Source organism: Aquarana catesbeiana, linkage group LG12 (assembly GCF_042186555.1).
Source record: "Aquarana catesbeiana isolate 2022-GZ linkage group LG12, ASM4218655v1, whole genome shotgun sequence".
NCBI lineage: Eukaryota > Metazoa > Chordata > Amphibia > Anura > Ranidae > Aquarana > Aquarana catesbeiana.
Genome location: NC_133335.1, coordinates 67,099,914 through 67,118,328, shown reverse-complemented (window position 1 = coordinate 67,118,328; position 18,415 = coordinate 67,099,914). Strand labels below are relative to the sequence as shown.

At 43.4% G+C, this 18,415-nt stretch overlaps 1 protein-coding gene across 6 annotated transcripts in view; it reads left to right on the top strand.

Moving 5' to 3' along the window:
- The window catches only part of RARA (retinoic acid receptor alpha), a 246,853-nt gene that overhangs the window by 49,247 nt on the left and 179,191 nt on the right, over nt 1–18,415 (top strand). The window contains exon 2 of one of the 6 annotated variants that reach the window (XM_073607989.1): nt 3,363–3,474. The exons of the other annotated variants lie outside the window; for them this stretch is intronic. The gene's annotated coding sequence lies outside the window, so the exon portion shown is untranslated. The remainder of the gene's footprint in view (nt 1–3,362; nt 3,475–18,415) is intronic. 6 annotated transcript variants of the gene reach the window in all.

Below are 18,415 nucleotides of genomic sequence, written 5' to 3'. Positions count from 1 at the left end.
AAACTAAAACCATTTCTAGTAAATAGGTCCTTACTCAACGGCAGTCCATCCTAATCCTTCCATTTTCCAGCTGCGCTACCTAATGCGTCAATGACCTAGAACACATATGCAGGCCAGGTGTTGCGACACTTCACCAGTATGTCCTTGTTCTAGGTCAGCGACTTGCAAAGTTCTGAAGAGAAGATCAGGATGTCGGCCCCAGAGGGTTTGTTTTTTAAAAACATGGAAACAACGGATGCTACCATAATTTGGTCCCCGCGTGTTTGCTTTAGTTACTAGAAGCCATGTGGAAAAGTTTGTCTCCCTTGAGGAAATATGTAAACGGTTATTTATCATTACTGCCTTTCACACCAGAAGGCGGTGTGGGAAACCCATGCCCCGTGTGCGTTTGGAATGTAATCTGGAGTGGATGTCAATGCAATGCTAATCACACCACAAACGCACTGCATTTGCTTGGACTGGATCACATGGTACAGAAGTACCATGTGATCCGGTTGCAGTGCGCTTCTTATACACTACTTTTGGTGCAATCTCGGCCCATTCAAATGAATAGGCTGAAAATGCACTGCACTCAAATCGCATAGGTGCACAAGCTAGTTCTTGTCTTTAGCTTTAGAGCTTATTCACACGGGTACAGAGGGCCATACAGTGTCCAGCAACCTGTTATACCACTTGCTGATCGGGCCATGGAGACGTCCTCAGTCCGAATATCAGGATTCTGGCTGTAGAAGTATGTCATAACCCTGGCTTTTTTTTTTTTTTCAGCCAGTGACTCTCTAACTGATAAAAGTGGTCTGAGCGGCGGATTAGCTGCCGGATCACTTTTAGAAGCAGTGGGAGGGATCCCCCTCCCGCTACTTCCCGATGGTTCTCGGGCTTACCAGAATGATCGGTAGCCCTGACTGGTCTGGCGGTTGGTAACAGATGAGCAGAGGAAAGATGGCCTCCGCTTATCTTTATGGTCTATCCTCTAGGACAGGGGTCTCAAACTGGCTGCCCTCCAGCTGTTGCGAAAAAGTCCCATGGGGCATTGCAAGGCTGACAGATACAAGCATGACTCCCACAGGCAGAGGCATGATGGGACTTGAAGTTTCGCAACAGCTGGAGGGCCACCAGTTTGAGACCCCTGCTCTAGGAGGACCGGCATGACTTCATGAGGTCCCTTCCGATTACGGCCCAGCAATCGCCAGTAAACAAGGCTTTTTTTTTTAAAGCGCTCAATTTATTTTTTTTCTTATATCTAATACTTTACATTGTAGAGGAGAGATCTGGGGTATTCACCCCAGATCTCTCCATAAAGAGGACCTATCACTGCTTCATTCTATCACAAGGGATATCCTTGTGATACAAATAAAAGTTAAAAAAAATGTTTCAAAGGGAAAGTGTAAAAATTAAAAAATGTAATAAAATAAAAAAATGCAATTAACACGCCCCTGTGCTCACGCGCAATGGTGAACGCATATGTAGGTCATGCTCACATATGTACATGATGTTCAAACCACACATGTGAGGTATCGCGGCGAACGTCCGAGCGAGAATGATAATTTCAGCACTAGATCTCCTCTGTAACTCTAAACTGCTAAACTGGAAATTTTTAAAGCATCGCGTATGGAGATTAAGTCCTGTAGTTTGCCTCCCTTCCACAAGTGTGTACTATTTTAAAGCATGACATTTTTGGTATCCATTTACTCAGCATAACATCATCTTTTATATTTTACAAAAAAATTGGGTTATATATTGTTTTTTTTTTTTTATTAAAGTGCGTTTGGAAAACTGCTACGCAAATACAGTGTGGCATAAAAAATTGCAACGATCGGCATTTTATTCTCTAGGATCTCTGCTGAAAAAAAACATATTATATTTGGGGGTTCTAAGTAATTTATTTTCTAGCAAAAAAACCCACCGAGATAGATATAGATAGAGATAGAGATAGAGAGAGAGAGAGATATTATTCAGATTTGGCCTGATTGGCAAGTGGTAAATAAAAATGACAAAAAACAGACGCAGCAGCTGTATGGATCTCTTGGTACGTTTTGCGCGTTTACATTTGTACAGGGACGGATACAGGGCTCGGATGTGCCAGAGGTTCCATACAGCTGCTGCATCTGTCTGTCATTGATTCTTAACAGGCTGCTAGCCACAGCTGTACGAAACATGTGTGCCTCCCAGGCGCAAAAAAAAAAAAAAAAAAAGGCCAGTTTACTTTCCTTCAGATCAGGATTGTGGCTAGTAGGGGTAGAAAATTTCTCAGGCATCAGTGAGAGTATAACAATGCCTCAGGTGTAGTTCAGTTGCATAGTGCCTGTGGTCAGTAGGAGGAGGAATAGTGCACCATCATTTGTGTCAGTGGAAGGAATAGTGCCCCATCGTTGGTGTCAATGGAAGGAATAGTGCCCCATCCTTGGTGTCAGTAGGAAGAATAGTGCCCCATCCTTGGTGTCAGTAGGAGGAATAGTGCCCCATCATTTGTGTCAGTAGGAGGAATAGTGAGTGCCCCATTTGCGTCAATGGTAAGAATAGTGCCCCATCGTTGGTTTCAGTAGGAGGAATAGTGCCCCATCCTTGGTGTCAGTAGGAGGAATAGTGCCCCATCCTTGGTGTCAGTAGGAGGAATAGTGCCCCATCCTTTGGTGTCAGTAGGAGGAATAGTGCCCCATCCTTGGTGTCAGTAGGAGGAATAGTGAGTGCCCCATCCTTGGTGTCAGTAGGAGGAATAGTGAGTGCCCCATCGTTGGTGTCAGTAGGAGGAATAGTGCCCCGTCCTTGGTGTCAGTAGAAGGAATAGTGCCCCATCCTTGGTGTCAGTAGGAGGAATAGTGCCCCGTCCTTGGTGTCAGTAGGAGGAATAGTGCCCCGTCCTTGGTGTCAGTAGGAGGAATAGTGCCCCGTCCTTGGTGTCAGTAGGAGGAATAGTGCCCCGTCCTTGGTGTCAGTAGGAGGAATAGTGCCCCGTCCTTGGTGTCAGTAGGAGGAATAGTGCCCCGTCCTTGGTGTCAGTAGGAGGAATAGTGCCCCGTCCTTGGTGTCAGTAGGAGGAATAGTGCCCCGTCCTTGGTGTCAGTAGGAGTAATAGTGCCTCAAATCAGTAGGAGGAATAGTGCCCCCTCCCTTGGTGTCAGTAGGAGGAATAGTGCCCCCTCCCTTGGTGTCAGTAGGAGGAATAGTGCCTCAAATCAGTAGGAGGAACAGTCCCCCAAGGGCTAAATAAAGGCTAGCAAAGGGCAGCAGTTTGGAGATCACTGCCTTCAATTATAATTTTATGGGGGAACTTTTTTTAACATTTTGGGTAGAGTAGGAGATGGTATCCCTGCCTTTTCCTATCTGTGACCCATTGGGCAAATTTCCAATCTCCTGTCTTGTAGATTCAGCGGGAAGTGAGAAGTCAATCCCCTCTTCAACAGCTGTCAAAGGAACATTGAATTTCCTGTGAAATATTTCTACTGCTCCTGTTCTGGTGGCAACTTAAAGTGTAACGTAAGGAAAAACTTGTTTTTTTTTTTTTTTTTGTCTTTACTTGGATAGAGTGGAGAGGGATGAGAACAACTGTCGTTTTTTATTGCTCTCTGTGCCCCTGTTAGGGTGAATCTTTCTATTTGTCCTGTTTATCACGATATTCGAAACTGAAAGTAAAAGAAAATACCAAATTTTGGTTGACAGCAGAACAATAATAGAGGGGATATCTGCCAATGGTGACACTCGTTCTGGTGACAGAACTTCCCCTACTTTTGGAGGGATTTCCTCTCACTTCCTGTTTTTGGCTATGGGACAGGAAATTAAGGGGTAAAGGCAAGCAAAGGGCTGCAATTTGGAGACCCCTGATCTAGACATTTATTTTCCCATTAACACTTTTTTTATTATATATATATATATTTTTTTTTAATTTGGACAGTTTTGTTTACCAGCATCACTATAGCACACTATGTTTGGTGGGTTTGCATGTTAATGTTGCTGCATTGATTGTGTTTATTTTGTTTTATATAATTTTGTTACTTTATGTATCTTATTTAAGCGCTGCATTATTGTTTCTTATAGGTGTGTCCAGAAGAGACAAAACATGTCTCAGTGTAAGCTGGCCATACATTAGTGGCTTTTCAAATGAACGTTTGTCCAAAAATTCATACAAACATTTGTAAGCAAATTCTCGGTACCTTGACGAATGCTGTTGAAAGTACCTTAAATTTTGTTTGCTTTTTAAGTATTTCATTTTGAAGTAAATAGACTTTCCCAAAAGAAAACCACATACACTTAGAAATATGTTTGAAATTTTTTTGCCCTGCTCTTTAGAATTTTTCCCATCACTCTGGTCAAAACCAGCATCTATTTGAACTCACTAATGAACGTTTCTAAAAAAAATTTGAACAAAATTCTGCTAGTGTATGGCCAGCCTTGTTCGCTGAAACAACTGTCCGCGCTTGAAGATTTCGCCGCCTTTTCTGGTGATCACTTGGGTTTTCTTTTACATTCAGTCCTAGGGACAATGGTCACAGAACCAGAAATGGGTAAATCTCCATATTGGGGACACAAACAGCAATACATCTTATATGAGCTTTAACACCTTTCCCCACCCTATCCCAAAGCAAAGAGAAAAATATTGTCTTCAGAACTTATCTGAAAGCATTTCTCTTTTTCGTTAGAACAGATATCTTTTTATTATTATTATTATTATTATTATTAAAAATATATATATAATTTTATTTTTACGTAATTTTTTTTTTAAATTAAAGCTCCTCTAAAGTAGAACGCTATCCGTCTGACTTTTGCTATTTTTGTTAGGTGTTTCCCGTAAATTAGTTTGAGACCCGAAATGAGAATTTTGACATATAGCAGGAAAAAACTTTCTTCAAAACTACAGACTCTTTTTACATCTTCCCTTTTTTTTTTTTTTTTTTTTTTATTATTTTGTTTTTTTTAGCAGTCCCGTGAAAGTCTTTAGCGAAAAAAAAAAAAAAAAAAGTTTGTCTCTTTAAACAGCGGTATTCTGGGAAGGGTTGGCGGCGTGCCAGCCGTTGAGGATTGGGGTTGTGTTTCCAGACCTCTGCTTTCATGCAGAACCTATTAAAATGTGTCTTGCAAGGCCATTTTAGGACAAGCACAGCCTGGCATTGTGTACGAAAGTGGCAGCTTGGTCACTGTACGTCTGTTCTAATTTCTCTTTTCACCCACTTGCATGTTTTGCTCTTGTCATCCCACTGTCCCTTCATTCCACAACCCTTCCCCCCCACAATTTATCCTTCTCTTCTATTGGCCCAACAATTTTTAATTAACCCCTATGCTCATGCTTTTGTTTTTAATAGCCCCTGTTTTTCTCTCTTAATGCCATTATGTTGCCCTTGCTTACCCTCAAACCACTCACAATGCATTCTCAAAGTTTTCAAAATGAATACAGACTATGTGGTTATGTAGCATGGATGATTGGGATCTCTCCAACGTTTTTTGGTTTTATTTAAAGGAACACCTCTGGTCAGAAATGAAATGAAAATGGTACGGTTTGGACTTCATAAAAAAAAAAAAAAAAAAGTTGAGATGCAATGAACTTTTGTCTGTGCCCACCACGCCTGTATTATTGGAAGTGATGCTGCCATCTGTCCAACATTTTGCATCATCAGGACTAACTGTAACTTAAGCTGAAGTTTAGATATGGCAATTTTTATTTGGTTACATTGGGCCAGCTTTGATCTACGTAGATACTGATCGGCCATATGACCATTCACCTAATACTGAAGTAGGTACCCCTTTTGCCATCAAAACCTCACCTTTTGCTGCAAAAAAGACCTGACCTGTCATGAGAATGAATCCATTAGGCATTTGAAGCTATACTGTGCTATCTGGCACCAAGCCATCAGTATCAGATCTTTTACTTCCAGTAAGATGCAAAGTGTGACCTCAATGGATTGTACTTTCCCAGCACATCCCACAGATACTCCACTGAATTTAGATCTGGAGAATTTGGAGTCCAATGAATCGCCTCAAACTTGTCATTGTGTTCCTTAAACCATTCTTGAACCATGTTTGCAGTATGGCAGGGCGCATTATCCTGCTGAAAAAGGCCACTGCCATCAGGAAATACCGTTTTCATGAAGGGGTGTACTTGGTCAGCAACATTGTTTAGGTAGGTTGTAGGGATTAAGTAACATCCACACGAATGGCAGGACCCAAGATTTACCAGCAGAACATTGCCCACAGCATCACACTGTCTCCGCCGGCTTGCCTTCTTCTCATACTGCATCCTGGTGCCATCTTTTGCCCAGGTGAGCAACACACACCCCAGCCATCCACATGATGTAAAAGAAAATGTTATTCATCAGACCAGGCCACTTTCTTCCATTGCTCCGTGGTCAGTTTTCATGCTCATGTGGCCATTGTAGACACTTGTGACTATGGACACAGGTCAGCATACGCACCCTGACCAGTCTGCGGCTATGTTGCCTCATACACAACAAACTGTGATGCCCCATTTTTTTCTGCTTTCAACGCCTCAACTTCAGGAACAACATGCTGCCTAAAATATCCCATCCACTTTCAGATGCCACTGTAACGAGAAAATCAATGTTGTCCACTTTTACCCTGTCAGTGGTCATAAAGTTAACTGTGGGAACTGTGTGGAAGCTGGAAATCGCTGTAGGCACCGTTATTACAGCGATCTCCACTTGCTTCTGGATACCATGATGAGTGGCTGCCCTGCTGTATTGACACAGAATTTTGCACACTTGGCATGGGTGCTATTCAAGGAACACTGCATTTCCTGAAAGTACGCAAGGTGTTCTCTGATTGGATGAGTCGGGGCAGTGACATCGGGATCTCCACCTCGTCCAACCAGAGAAGCCCCCAGATCACAGAAAGCCTTGCAATAAGTGAAAAGAACACAAGGCTTTTCTGAATAGAGGTGTACAATGAGCGACCTGCTGTGATCAGTGTGCTACAGCTTTAACTACAAGTCTCGGCACGGAACATTGTGCTTACAGTTCTGTTTACAGAACGGAGCAGCAGCCAAACAATGGACAGGCATCAATAGAGAGCATTTATTTTTACACAGAAAATGGCCCAATTTTTTTTTTTTTTTTTCCCCCTGTATTTCAGCTGTATCGTGTTTTTGGTGTTTGTATTAAGGCAGTCGATTGTGGGAGCTGTTTTTAGGTTTTTATTTCTCTACATCCAGTTTTAAGATTTTCAGTTGTAGCACACAGCACAGCCTTCTGGCAGAGACCTGAGTTTTCCGTTGCTGCAGTTTAGTAATACTTAGGCAGCCCATAGATGAGTCATTTTTCTACGTTCAACCAGTTGGGTTGGGAAAAAAAGACTCAATTCCCACATCCACACACTTGAGGCAGATAGAGGAATTTTTCCCATTGAGCTATTGTGTTCTGACACTGGGGAGACTTCCCTGCCATCAGAATACACTGATCAGCCCTGCCAGCTATAGCCTGCGGTGCTGATTGAGGTGGGAAAATCCAACAGGATGGTTGTACAGAAGTCGTTCGATAGATCAACTTCTGTACAACCTCCCTGCCCCATACATGAATTGAAGTTCTACCGGTCAGTGTAGAGGCAGCATGGAACAGATGCAGCATCAGCCATATCCATCTAGGCCAGTTCTTTAGCAATCGGTATGGCCATCTTAAGGTGCAGTGATAATCCCCCCAACCAACCCAACACCCCCCCCCCCGGATGGACAGAGGCCTCCTTACCTTAGGAGGCAAAAGACAAGGGCTGCTGATCCTCGCTCCAGAGCCGTTCTCCTCCCGGTTGAACAGGAAGCGGGTCCTGAGACTCCCTGGCCAATCGGGTCTCAGGAGCTGTTTCCTGATTGACCAGGAGGTCAATATTCATTTTTTTTTTTTTTTTTTTTTTAATCCCTCACTTCTCTTGGAAGCACTACAAACTTCTCCCAGTCTGAACTACATTTTGCAGTGTACTGCATGAGGCTTACACCAAGTCAAATTTCATTGTTTGCACTGCTTGCATTAAAAAAAAAAGGAATATGTACATTACCTTTTTTACTTTTTACACAGCATATCTGTAGTACATCAGACTATCCATTAGTAACCTAAATAGTGGCGGCCCATCCATTAGGGGCACAGGAGCGCCGCCCCTCTAATCCATGCCTCCAGCCTCTAATCTACATAGAGGACGCATGGATTTCAACAGGTTTTTTTTTTTTTTTTTTTCTTTTTTGAAGCACACGATTAGAGCCTCAGGCTCTAATTGGCTTCAAAAAGGGATGGGCTTTGCGCCTCGAGCCCACCCACTTTTGTGATAATATTATTGTTTTCCTGATTCACCTCCTGGTCAATCAGGAAGCAGCTCCTGAGACCTGATTGGCCAGGGAGTCTCAGGACCCGCTTCCTGTTCAACCGGGAGGAGAACGGCTCTGGAGCGAGGATCAGCAGCCCTTGTCTTGTGCCTCCTAAGGTAAGGAGGCCTCTTTCCATCCGGGGGGGGGGGGGGGGGGGGGGGTGTTGGGTTGGTTGGGGGGATTATCACTACACCTAAAGATGGCCATACCGATTGCTAAAGAACTGGCCAAAATTTGAGCAATTCGTGGCCCTGCTGCCACCCTCCCACCCAACGCCCTTTGATCTGAAAAGTGAAGGAACCAAGCAGGAAAAAGCTGGCCAAACAGTGACTGCATCCAATCAGATCTAGTCACTGTGAGTAATTCCGACAGCCACATGTGGAGGCTGTTGGAATACATTAGCTGGCAATGGATATTCCATGCTATTTATCATGGATGGGGAGAATCAATAGATTTCTTTTGTTCAGTTCGAACAGATATTCTGCATCCTCAGCTTCACCATCACCTTGTGTTGTAGACCGAGTAAGAGGGCACGGGATTATGTGGCTAAAGATTGCAGTCCCCTAGAATCACATGTCAAAATCCGCTGAATGTGTCTCCGGCAGATTATGTAAAACCCAGAGTTGGGTATATTTGACGTTCAGTGTTTTTCAGTATAGGAGTTCTTGCTTTTTGGATTTTATTTTAAAAGAATAGCTTTGATGGAAGGTATTTGTATCGACAATGTGATAAGTCTTCTATAATTATAGAGAAACTACAGCTAATTCTGTGAAAGCCACTTTTTGTGGTGACCACATGACTCTGCCAAAAGCTTTGTTTATATATGTGGCCACTCCTCTGCCTCAGTTAAAAATACAGATCTAGTAGAAAAATAATCGGCTTCTACAAGGCCATAAAAGCATCCAGAGGTTTCCTGTAGAATAGAACAAACATTAGTCATATGCATTTGTCTCCCTAAAAATAAAAAAAAATGGAACCTAACATCATATGAAGCCTCAAAGCTGAAGATCCCATCTAGCAATGGAGGCTGTGACACCAACTCCCAAACCTACAGTGGGAACAGAAAGTATTCAGACCCCCTTAAATTTTTCACTCTTTGTTATATTGCAGCCATTTGCTAAAATCATTTAAGTTCATTTTTTTTTCTCATTAATGTACACACAGCATACCATATTGACAGAAACACACAGAATTGTTGAAATTTTTGCAGATTTATTAAAAAAGAAAAACTGAAATATCACATGGTCCTAAGTATTCAGACCCTTTGCTGTGACACTCGTATATTTAACTCAGGTGCTGTCCATTTTCTTCTGATCATCTTTGAGATGGTTCTACACCTTCATTTGAGTCCAGCTGTGTTTGATTATACTGATTGGACTTGATTAGGAAAGCCACACACCTGTCTATATAAGACCTTACAGCTCACAGTGCATGTCAGAGCAAATGAGAATCATGAGGTCAAAGGAACTGCCTGAAGAGCTCAGAGACAGAATTGTGGCAAGGCACAGATCTGGCCAAGGTTACACGTTTGGGATGACCAGAACCCTTCCTAGAGCTGGCCGTCCGCCCAAACTGAGCTATCAGGGGAGAAGAGTCTTGGTGAGAGAGGTAAAGAAGAACCCAAAGATCACTGTGGCTTAGCTCCAGAGATGCAGTCGGGAGATGGGAGAAAGTTGTAGAAAGTCAACCATCACTGCAGCCCTCCACCAGTCGGGGCTTTTTGGCAGAGTGGCCCAACGGAAGCCTCTCCTCAGTGCAAGACACATGAAAGCCCGCATGGAGTTTGCTAAAAAAAAACCTGAGAGAAATAAGATTCTCTGGTCTGATGAGACCAAGATAGAACTTTTTGGCCTTAATTTTAAGCGGTATGTGTGGAGAAAACCAGGCACTGCTCATCACCTGTCCAATACAGTCCCAACAGTGAAGCATGGCGGTGGCAGCATCATGCTGTGGGGGTGTTTTTCAGCTGCAGGGACAGGACAACTGGTTGCAATCGAGGGAAAGATCAATGCGGCCAAGTACAGGGATATCCTGGACGAAAACCTTCTCCAGAGTGCTCAGGACCTCAGACTGGGCCGAAGGTTTACTTTTCAACAAGACAATGACCCTAAGCACACAGCTAAAATAATGGAGTGGCTTCATAACAACTCCGTGACTGTTCTTGAATGGTCCAGCCAGAGCCCTGACTTAAACCCAATTAACCATCTCTGGAGAGACCTAAAAATGGTTGTCCACCAACGTTTACCATCCAACCTGACAGAACTGGAGAGGATGTGAAGGAGGAATGGCAGAGGATCCTCAAATCCAGGTGTGAAAAACTTGTTGCATCTTTCCCAAAAAGACTCATGGCTGTATTACATTAAAAGGGTGCTTCTACTAAATACTGAGCAAAGGGTCTGAATACTTGGGACCATGTGATATTTCAGTTTTTCTTTTTTAATAAATCTGCAAAAATGTCAACAATTCTGTGTTTTTCTGTCAATATGGGGTGCTGTGTGTACATTAATGAGGAAAAAAAAAAGAACTTAAATGATTTTTAGCAAATGGCTGCAATCTAACAAAGAGTGAAAAATTTAAGGGGGTCTGAATACTTTCTGCCCTCATTGTATGTTTGTTCCAGGACAGGGCACATCTCTGCACAGATGTACGTAGCCTGAAATCAGTACTGCTTCCAAGAGTTGACCAGTTGACATCTTCAACATTGGACAGGAGAAAATTTTCATGTTTTTACCAGCTTCAAAGAAAAAATTAACCAAAGGCATGAAAACCTGCATAGAGGCAACCATCAATCAACTTTGCTGAGGTAGAACACTGTTTCGTGATACATGAGAAGCTCATCTCCATACTCATTGATAGCCATGCCAAATTTTTTTAAAGGTTTGGAACCCATGGTTGAACTAATAATGGTCATTTTTAAATTGGATCGTTCTCTCTCTCCTTTTGGTATAATTGGATACATTGGTCTATGACAGGGGTGTCAAACTCAGTTTCATTGTGTGCCACATCAGCATTATGGTTGTCCTCAAAGGGCCAGTTGTATCTGACTAGATAGACTATATAGATATAGATAGATAGACTAGATAGACTATATAAATTTATGCAGGGCCTTTTGTTCTCAGAGAACAGGTGCAGGAACTCAACAGCGCTCCCACAGAACCGCGAGAGCCACATGAAATGGTCTGGAGGGCCGGATTTGGCCTGCAAGCCTTGTGTTTGACACGTGGTCTATGAGGATGTTGCCATATGGTTGGGCCTCATGTGACTTCTTCACACCCTTGCCCTCCTCTCCCCCTCCCCTTTTTTTATGCTTCTGTTCCTTCTTTACTTTCCATATTCTTACTCTTCTTATTCACTCTTCTTTTTCCCTTTCCTCTTACGCCACCACTCTTAAACTGGCCATAGACTGTTTGAATCTTGGCCAGGTCATCAACTTGGGTACAACCAGCCTGATGGATTTTACATGCGATTATTGCTAGTGGCTTTTATAGCCACTCGCAGTAATCGCTGCATTAGCGGTGTTCTCCTGATGGGGACAGTGCCCCCCCCACCGGGAGGTTTTCCCCCCCATCAAAACTGACTGTGGTTGCAGAAAAGAAAATCACTCAGTCTATGGCTGGCTTTACAGTGACCTAGTCCTTCACATGCCCTTTATCCCTTTCTTATAGGGGCTCTTTGCTCTGTTAATCAGAAATTCACAGATGATTTTAAGTCCATTGCTTTGTGCTTTTGCATATTACTGTATCTCCTACAAAGATGCAGGTTTATACGTTTTTCTGCCCCTGTGTTTGTTTCTTGGTAACGACGTTGGGGATTTTTATACCTCCACTCTCTATTTTGTGTATTTGTAAACCCATGTCTTATGCCAATGTTGTTTATTACCTCCAAATTCATAATTTTTGCGAAACAAAGCCATGACAAACGTGACTAGTGAAATTTCTGTTCCAGGATCCACAACACCTGATCACCTGATCTTTGCCAATAGGGAGGATCAGCCAATGCGATCCTCCTATTAGTAGAGATCACTTGATGAAATGTCTACTTGTTTGGTCAAGTGATTTGAGTGACAGTGGGATTCCTTTGGCCAGTGCAAGAGGTTCAGGCCTTGTGTTAACCTTTTATGAGAATAAGGTAGCAGGATGGCCATAATAGCAGGGTTATTATAGTTTAGTACTTGTTTGGTTATTTCGGTACTGACAGGTTAATTTTAAGTTGCCCCTACACATACAAAGCAAACCTGCTCTTCCATTGGGCATTGCCTCAAGTTAGTCCTTTTGCTGGCCACCTTTTTAGTGGAGTACAATTTGGAAATCGGACAAAAGCTTTAAATGATCCAAACTTTTTTTTTTTTTTTCCTTTCATTCTCAATCTGTCTCAGTTAAAATTCTGTTAAAGTAATTTTGTCCTTTTTTTTTTTTTTGTCTCAAGTTACCATTGAATTCTCTAATTGTTTTGATTCTCTCTCTCTCTCTCGCTCGCTCGCTCGCTCGCTCGCTCTCTCGCTCTCTCGCTCTCTCTCTCTCCTCTCTCTCTCCGCTCTCTCTCCGCTCTCGCTCTCTCCGCTCTCGCTCTCTCGCTCTCTCGCTCTCTCGCGCTCTCTCTCCTCTCTCGCTCTCTCTCGCTCGCTCTCTCGCGCTCTCGCTCTCTCGCGCTCTCTCTCTCCTCTCGCGCTCTCTCTCTCCTCTCGCGCTCTCTCTCTCTCCTCGCTCTCGCTCTCTCCTCGCTCTCTCTCGCGCTCTCTCTCTCTCTCTCCTCGCGCTCTCTCCTCGCGCTCTCTCCTCGCGCTCTCTCCTCTCGCTCTCTCGCGCTCTCTCTCTCGCGCTCTCTCTCTCTCGCGCTCTCTCTCTCGCGCTCTCTCTCTCTCTCGCGCTCTCTCTCTCTCTCGCGCTCTCTCTCTCTCTCGCGCTCTCTCTCTCTCGCGCGCTCTCTCTCTCTCTCGCGCTCTCTCTCTCTCTCGCGCTCTCTCTCTCTCTCGCGCTCTCTCTCTCTCTCGCGCTCTCTCTCTCTCTCGCGCTCTCTCTCTCTCTCGCGCTCTCTCTCTCTCGCGCTCTCTCTCTCTCGCGCTCTCTCTCTCTCTCTCGCGCTCTCTCTCTCGCGCTCTCTCTCTCTCTCTCTCGCGCTCTCTCTCTCGCGCTCTCTCTCTCTCTGGCAAACGTGTTTTTTTTTTTTTTGTTTTGTTTTTTTTACGTTTTCGGGGAATGATTCAAAATGTCCATCTGTATTTTCTTCCCCATTGGGAAGATGTTCACTATACAGTCCCTGTGACACCTATACTAAAAATGTGTTTTGGTGTCCCTGTTGGAGAGATTTCCCTTAACTTCTCTTCCTGGCTGGAAGTTAAGGGGAATCTTGCCAATAGGGACACTGGTATCAGTAAAAAAACCTGACAGAGGCCCTAACCCTTCCCCTCTCTATCCCAAACAAAAAGGGGGCTTTCAGCTTACGTGGAAAGCAGTTTAACCACTTCCCTGTCTTCTTTCTATGTACACATGGTCTATGTACACATGGTCCTTAGATGTGGTAGCTGCTTTTCACACAGGCAATGTCTGTTCAGTCTTAGCAGGAGACCCTAAACTAAACTAGAGTTGAATGAGAAAGGTATGGATGTCAAATACAGTGAGGGGGGAAAAAAAGTATTTGATTCCTTGCTGATTTTGTATATTTACCCACTGACAACAAAATGATCAGTCTATAATTTTAACAGTAGGTTTTTTTTAACAGTGAGAGACAGAATAACAAAAATATCCAGAAGAATGTATTTCAAAAAAGTTATAAATTGATTTGCATTTTAATGAGTGAAATAAGTATTTGATCTCTTTTCAAAACATGACTTGATACTTGGTGGCAAAACCCTTGTTGGCAATCACAGAGGTCAGACGTTTTTTGTAGTTGGCCACCAGGTTTGAACACATCTCAGGAGGGATTTTGTCCCACTCCACTTTGCAGATCCTCTCCAAGTCATTAAGGTTTCGAGGCTGACATCTGGTAACTCGAACCCTCAGCTCCCTCCACATATTTTTTTATGGGATTAAGGTCTGGAGACTGGCTAGGCCACTCCAGGACCTTTTAATGTGCTTCTTCTTGAACCACTCGTTTGTTGCCTTGGCTGTATGTTTTTGGGTCATTGTCATGCTGGAATACCAATCCAGGATCCCATCCATTTTCAATGCCTTGGCTGAGGGAAGGAGATTCTCGCCCAAGATTTGACGGTACATGGCCCCGTCCATAGACACTTTTGATGCTGTGAAGTTGTCCTGTTCCCTTAGTAGAAAAACGCCCCCAAAGCATAATGTTTCCACCTCAGTGTTTGACGCTGGGGATGGTGTTCTTGGGGTCATAGGCAGCATTACTCCTCCTCCAAACACGGCAAATTGAGTTGATGCCAAAGAGCTTGATTTTGGGCTCATCTGACCACAACATTTTCATCCAGTTCTCCTCTGAATCATTCAGATGTTCATTAGCGAACTTCAGACGGGCCTGTACATGTGCTTTCTTGAGCAGGGGGACCTTTGTGGGTGCTGCAGGATTTCAGTCCTTCACGGTGTAGTGTGTTACCAATTGTTTTCTTGGCGACTATGGTCCCAGCTGCCTTGAGATCATTGACAAGATTCTCCTGTGTAGTTCCTGGACTGATTCCTCACCATTCTCAAGATCATTGAAACTCCACGAGGTGAGATCTTGCATGGAGCCCCAGACCAAGGGAGATTGACAGTTATTTTGTGTTTCTTCCATTTGCAAATAATCGCACCAACTGTTGTCACCCTCTCACCAAGCTTCCTGACGAAGGTCTTGAAGCCCATTCCAGCCTTGTGTAGGTCTACAATCTTGTCCCTGACATCCTAGGACAGCTCTTTGGTCTTGAGCATGGTGGAGAGATTGCTTCTGTGGACAGGTATCTTTTTATACAGGTAACAAGCTGAGATTAGGAGCACTCCCTTTTAAGAGAGTGCTCCTAATCTCTGCTTGTTACTTGTATAGAAGACACCTGGGAGCCAAAAATCTTGCTGATTGATAGGGGATCAAATACTTATTTCACTCATTAAAATGCAAATCAATATATAACTCTTTTGAAATGCGTTTTTCTGGATATTTTTGTTGTTCTGTCTCTCACTGTTAAAATAAACCTACCGTTAAAATTGTAGACTGATCATTTTGTTGTCGGTGGGCAAATGTTCAAAATCAGCAGGGAATCAAATACTTTTTTCCCTCACTGTATCTACCATGGAAGAAAACAGACTCCTGTAACCTCTCCTGTATATCCACACACCTCTCTGGTCAGGTCAGTAGGAGCGAAACTGAACTGAATCTTTTTCAGTTCGGTCTGACAGATCTGAATGGACGCAGGTATAGGTGGATGCAAAAGTCTGCTCCCGTAGGGATGTTTTTCTGCACTGAATCTATGGGGCGACCATTGGTGTCACACGGTCTAGACCAGTGTTTTTCAACCTTTTTTCAGTCAAGGCACCCTTTAAAAGTCTGGACAATCTTGAGGCACCCTCCAAAAATAAGGAGAGTCTTGAGGCACCCCATTCTAAAATGTAAAAAGCTGATGGAGAGAGGCAAGGGAGGGTCAAACAAGAATGATATGCAGGCAACTGGCATCCTCTTTATCAACTGATGATGTCATTGGTCATTGGGAGGTTGGCAGCTAGAAGATTATAATGGTGTACAGTGAAAACCTGTGGCTTTGTGTATCTAATGGCAGGTTTCATCCACCCACCAGCTTGTGGCAGTTTGGGGTAAATTTTAGGCATTTAGCCAAGGCACCCCTCAAGAAACCTCAAAGCTCCCCAGGGCCTGAAATTGAAAAACTAACGCAGCCACCACTACAGACTAGTAATTTAAGTGGTTGTAAACCCTTACACACCACTTTTACCTACAGGTAAGCCTATAATAAAGCTTACCTGTAGGTACTTAAAATATCTCCTAAACCTGCACGGTATTTACCATATACGCTTGCGGCGACGTCATCAGTGCATGCACACAGAAGAAAGGGCACGATTGTGCCGTTTCTATAGGGCCCGTGCCGTGACCGTTGTCTCCCGCGCGCCTCAGGCCAGTCACAGAGCGGGAGTCCACGGCCCCGGAAGGAAGAGGGGTGAAGATGGACACGGCCACCAGTGGGGACCTCTGGGACATTGCAGGCTTTGTTTGCAGGTGAGTGCAACATAATGGGCTAGTATGCGATGCATACTAGCCCATTATGCTTTTACTTTGCAGGGGAATAAAGAGGAAGTAAAACCCATCAGGGTTTACTTCCTCTTTAAAGATAAGCATTGTGGATGAGCGTTTTTAACCACTTGCCGACCAATGCAAGCCGATATACGTTGGCACAATGGCAGAGGTGGGCAAATGGGCGTGCCTGTACGTCCCCTCTAATTGGCGGTGCCTGCCGCCTACAGCGTGACCATGCCAGTGGGTCCCGCGGACTCGATGTGCGCTGGTGTCCCGGCGATCGTGTCACGGAGCCGCAGAACGGGGAGAAGCCTATGTAAACAAGGCATTTCCTTGTTCTGCCTGGTGACATGACAGAGGTCTACTGCTCCCTGTCATCAGGAGCAGTGATCGCTGTCATGTCAGTGTTAGAATCACTCCCTAGGACACACTTAACCCCTTCATCGCCTCCTAGTGTTTAACCCCTTCCCTGCCAGTCATTTACACAGTAATCCGTGCATTTTTATAGCACTGATCGCTGTATAATTGACAATGGTCCCAAAATAGTGTCAAGTGTCCGATGTGTCCGCCATAATGTTGCAGTCATGATAAAAATCGCAGATTGCTGCCATTTCTAATAAAAAAAAAAAAAAAATTAGTAATAAAAATGCCATAAAACTATCCCCTATTTTGTAAACGCTATAACTTTTGCACAAACCAATTAATATACGCTTTATTTTTGGTAAAAAAAAAATATGTAGAATACATATCGGCCTAAACTAAGGAAATACATTGTTTTTTTATATATTTTTGGGGGATATTTATTAAAGCAAAAAGTAAAAAAAAATTGCTATTTTCTTCAAAATTGTCGCTTTTTTTTTTTGTTTTTTTGTTTTTTTTTTTGTTTCTAGCGCAAAAAAAGAAAAATCAGAGGTGATCAAATACCACCAAAAGAAAGCTCTATTTGTGGGGGAAAAAAAAGACGTCAATTTTGTTTTAGTGTAACGTCGCATGGCCGCGCAATTGTCAGTTAAAGCGACGCAGTGCCAAATCGCAAAAAGTGCTCTGGTCAGGAAGGGGGGCTGAAGCAGTTAAAGCTGCAATTGTGCTGCATTTCTCTGGATGCAGCCTATCCTATTGAGGTGTGTTTGCGTTAAAATCAAAGCTGAGCAAACAAAGTTAAGGAAGGATGGATTCTGTTTGGTTACATAGAGTTGCTGTCCTTGCATGTTGCTTTATACGTTGTTTTTTTAATAAGCTTGTATAACGTGTATGTACATATCACATGTTTGACATATGTCAGCTTTATAGTACACCTAGAGACACACAGACTTGTCTGCTCCAGATTTAGTCACTTCTGGTTGCATTGCTTGACTCCTCAGTCTTGCTGATGTAGCTGCGGGCACTGCTGTTTTATGAATTAACCTGTCTCTGCCCTGTGTTTGTGCTCCGCTGCAGGTCACCTCCAAGTTTTTTTTTGTTTTTTTTTTCCCTCTGGCCATTTAGCTGTCTTCATGCTTTTCACCTTTGTGGTGTTTTTTTCCTGTTTTTAGTTATTTCTGACAGTATCTTCATAGGTGACTTTTGGTGCTGTAGCTGTCTTTTTTTTTTTTTTCTAAATGCACGTGCCTCTCAGTCTGCATTCTGCACATTTTCTTTACCCTTTGTACTCTAGGTAAATACCTTTCTGGCAGTCAATACTGCCTTTACTGTATTTGTCTGACTTCTGCCTCCAGTCTACATAGATCTCTGTGACTTGTGCTGAATCCTGCACGTTTGTGCTTCCTGGCTGTCTGTATTCTTGTTTCTTAACCAGTTCAGCTCCAGAAGGTTTTACCCCTTCCTGACCAGGCCATTTTTTTGTGACACAGCACTGCGTCGCTTTAACTGACAATTGCGTGGTCGTGCGAAGCTGTACCCAAAAAAAATGTTTATCCTTTTTTCCCCACAAATAGAGTTTGCTTTTGGTGG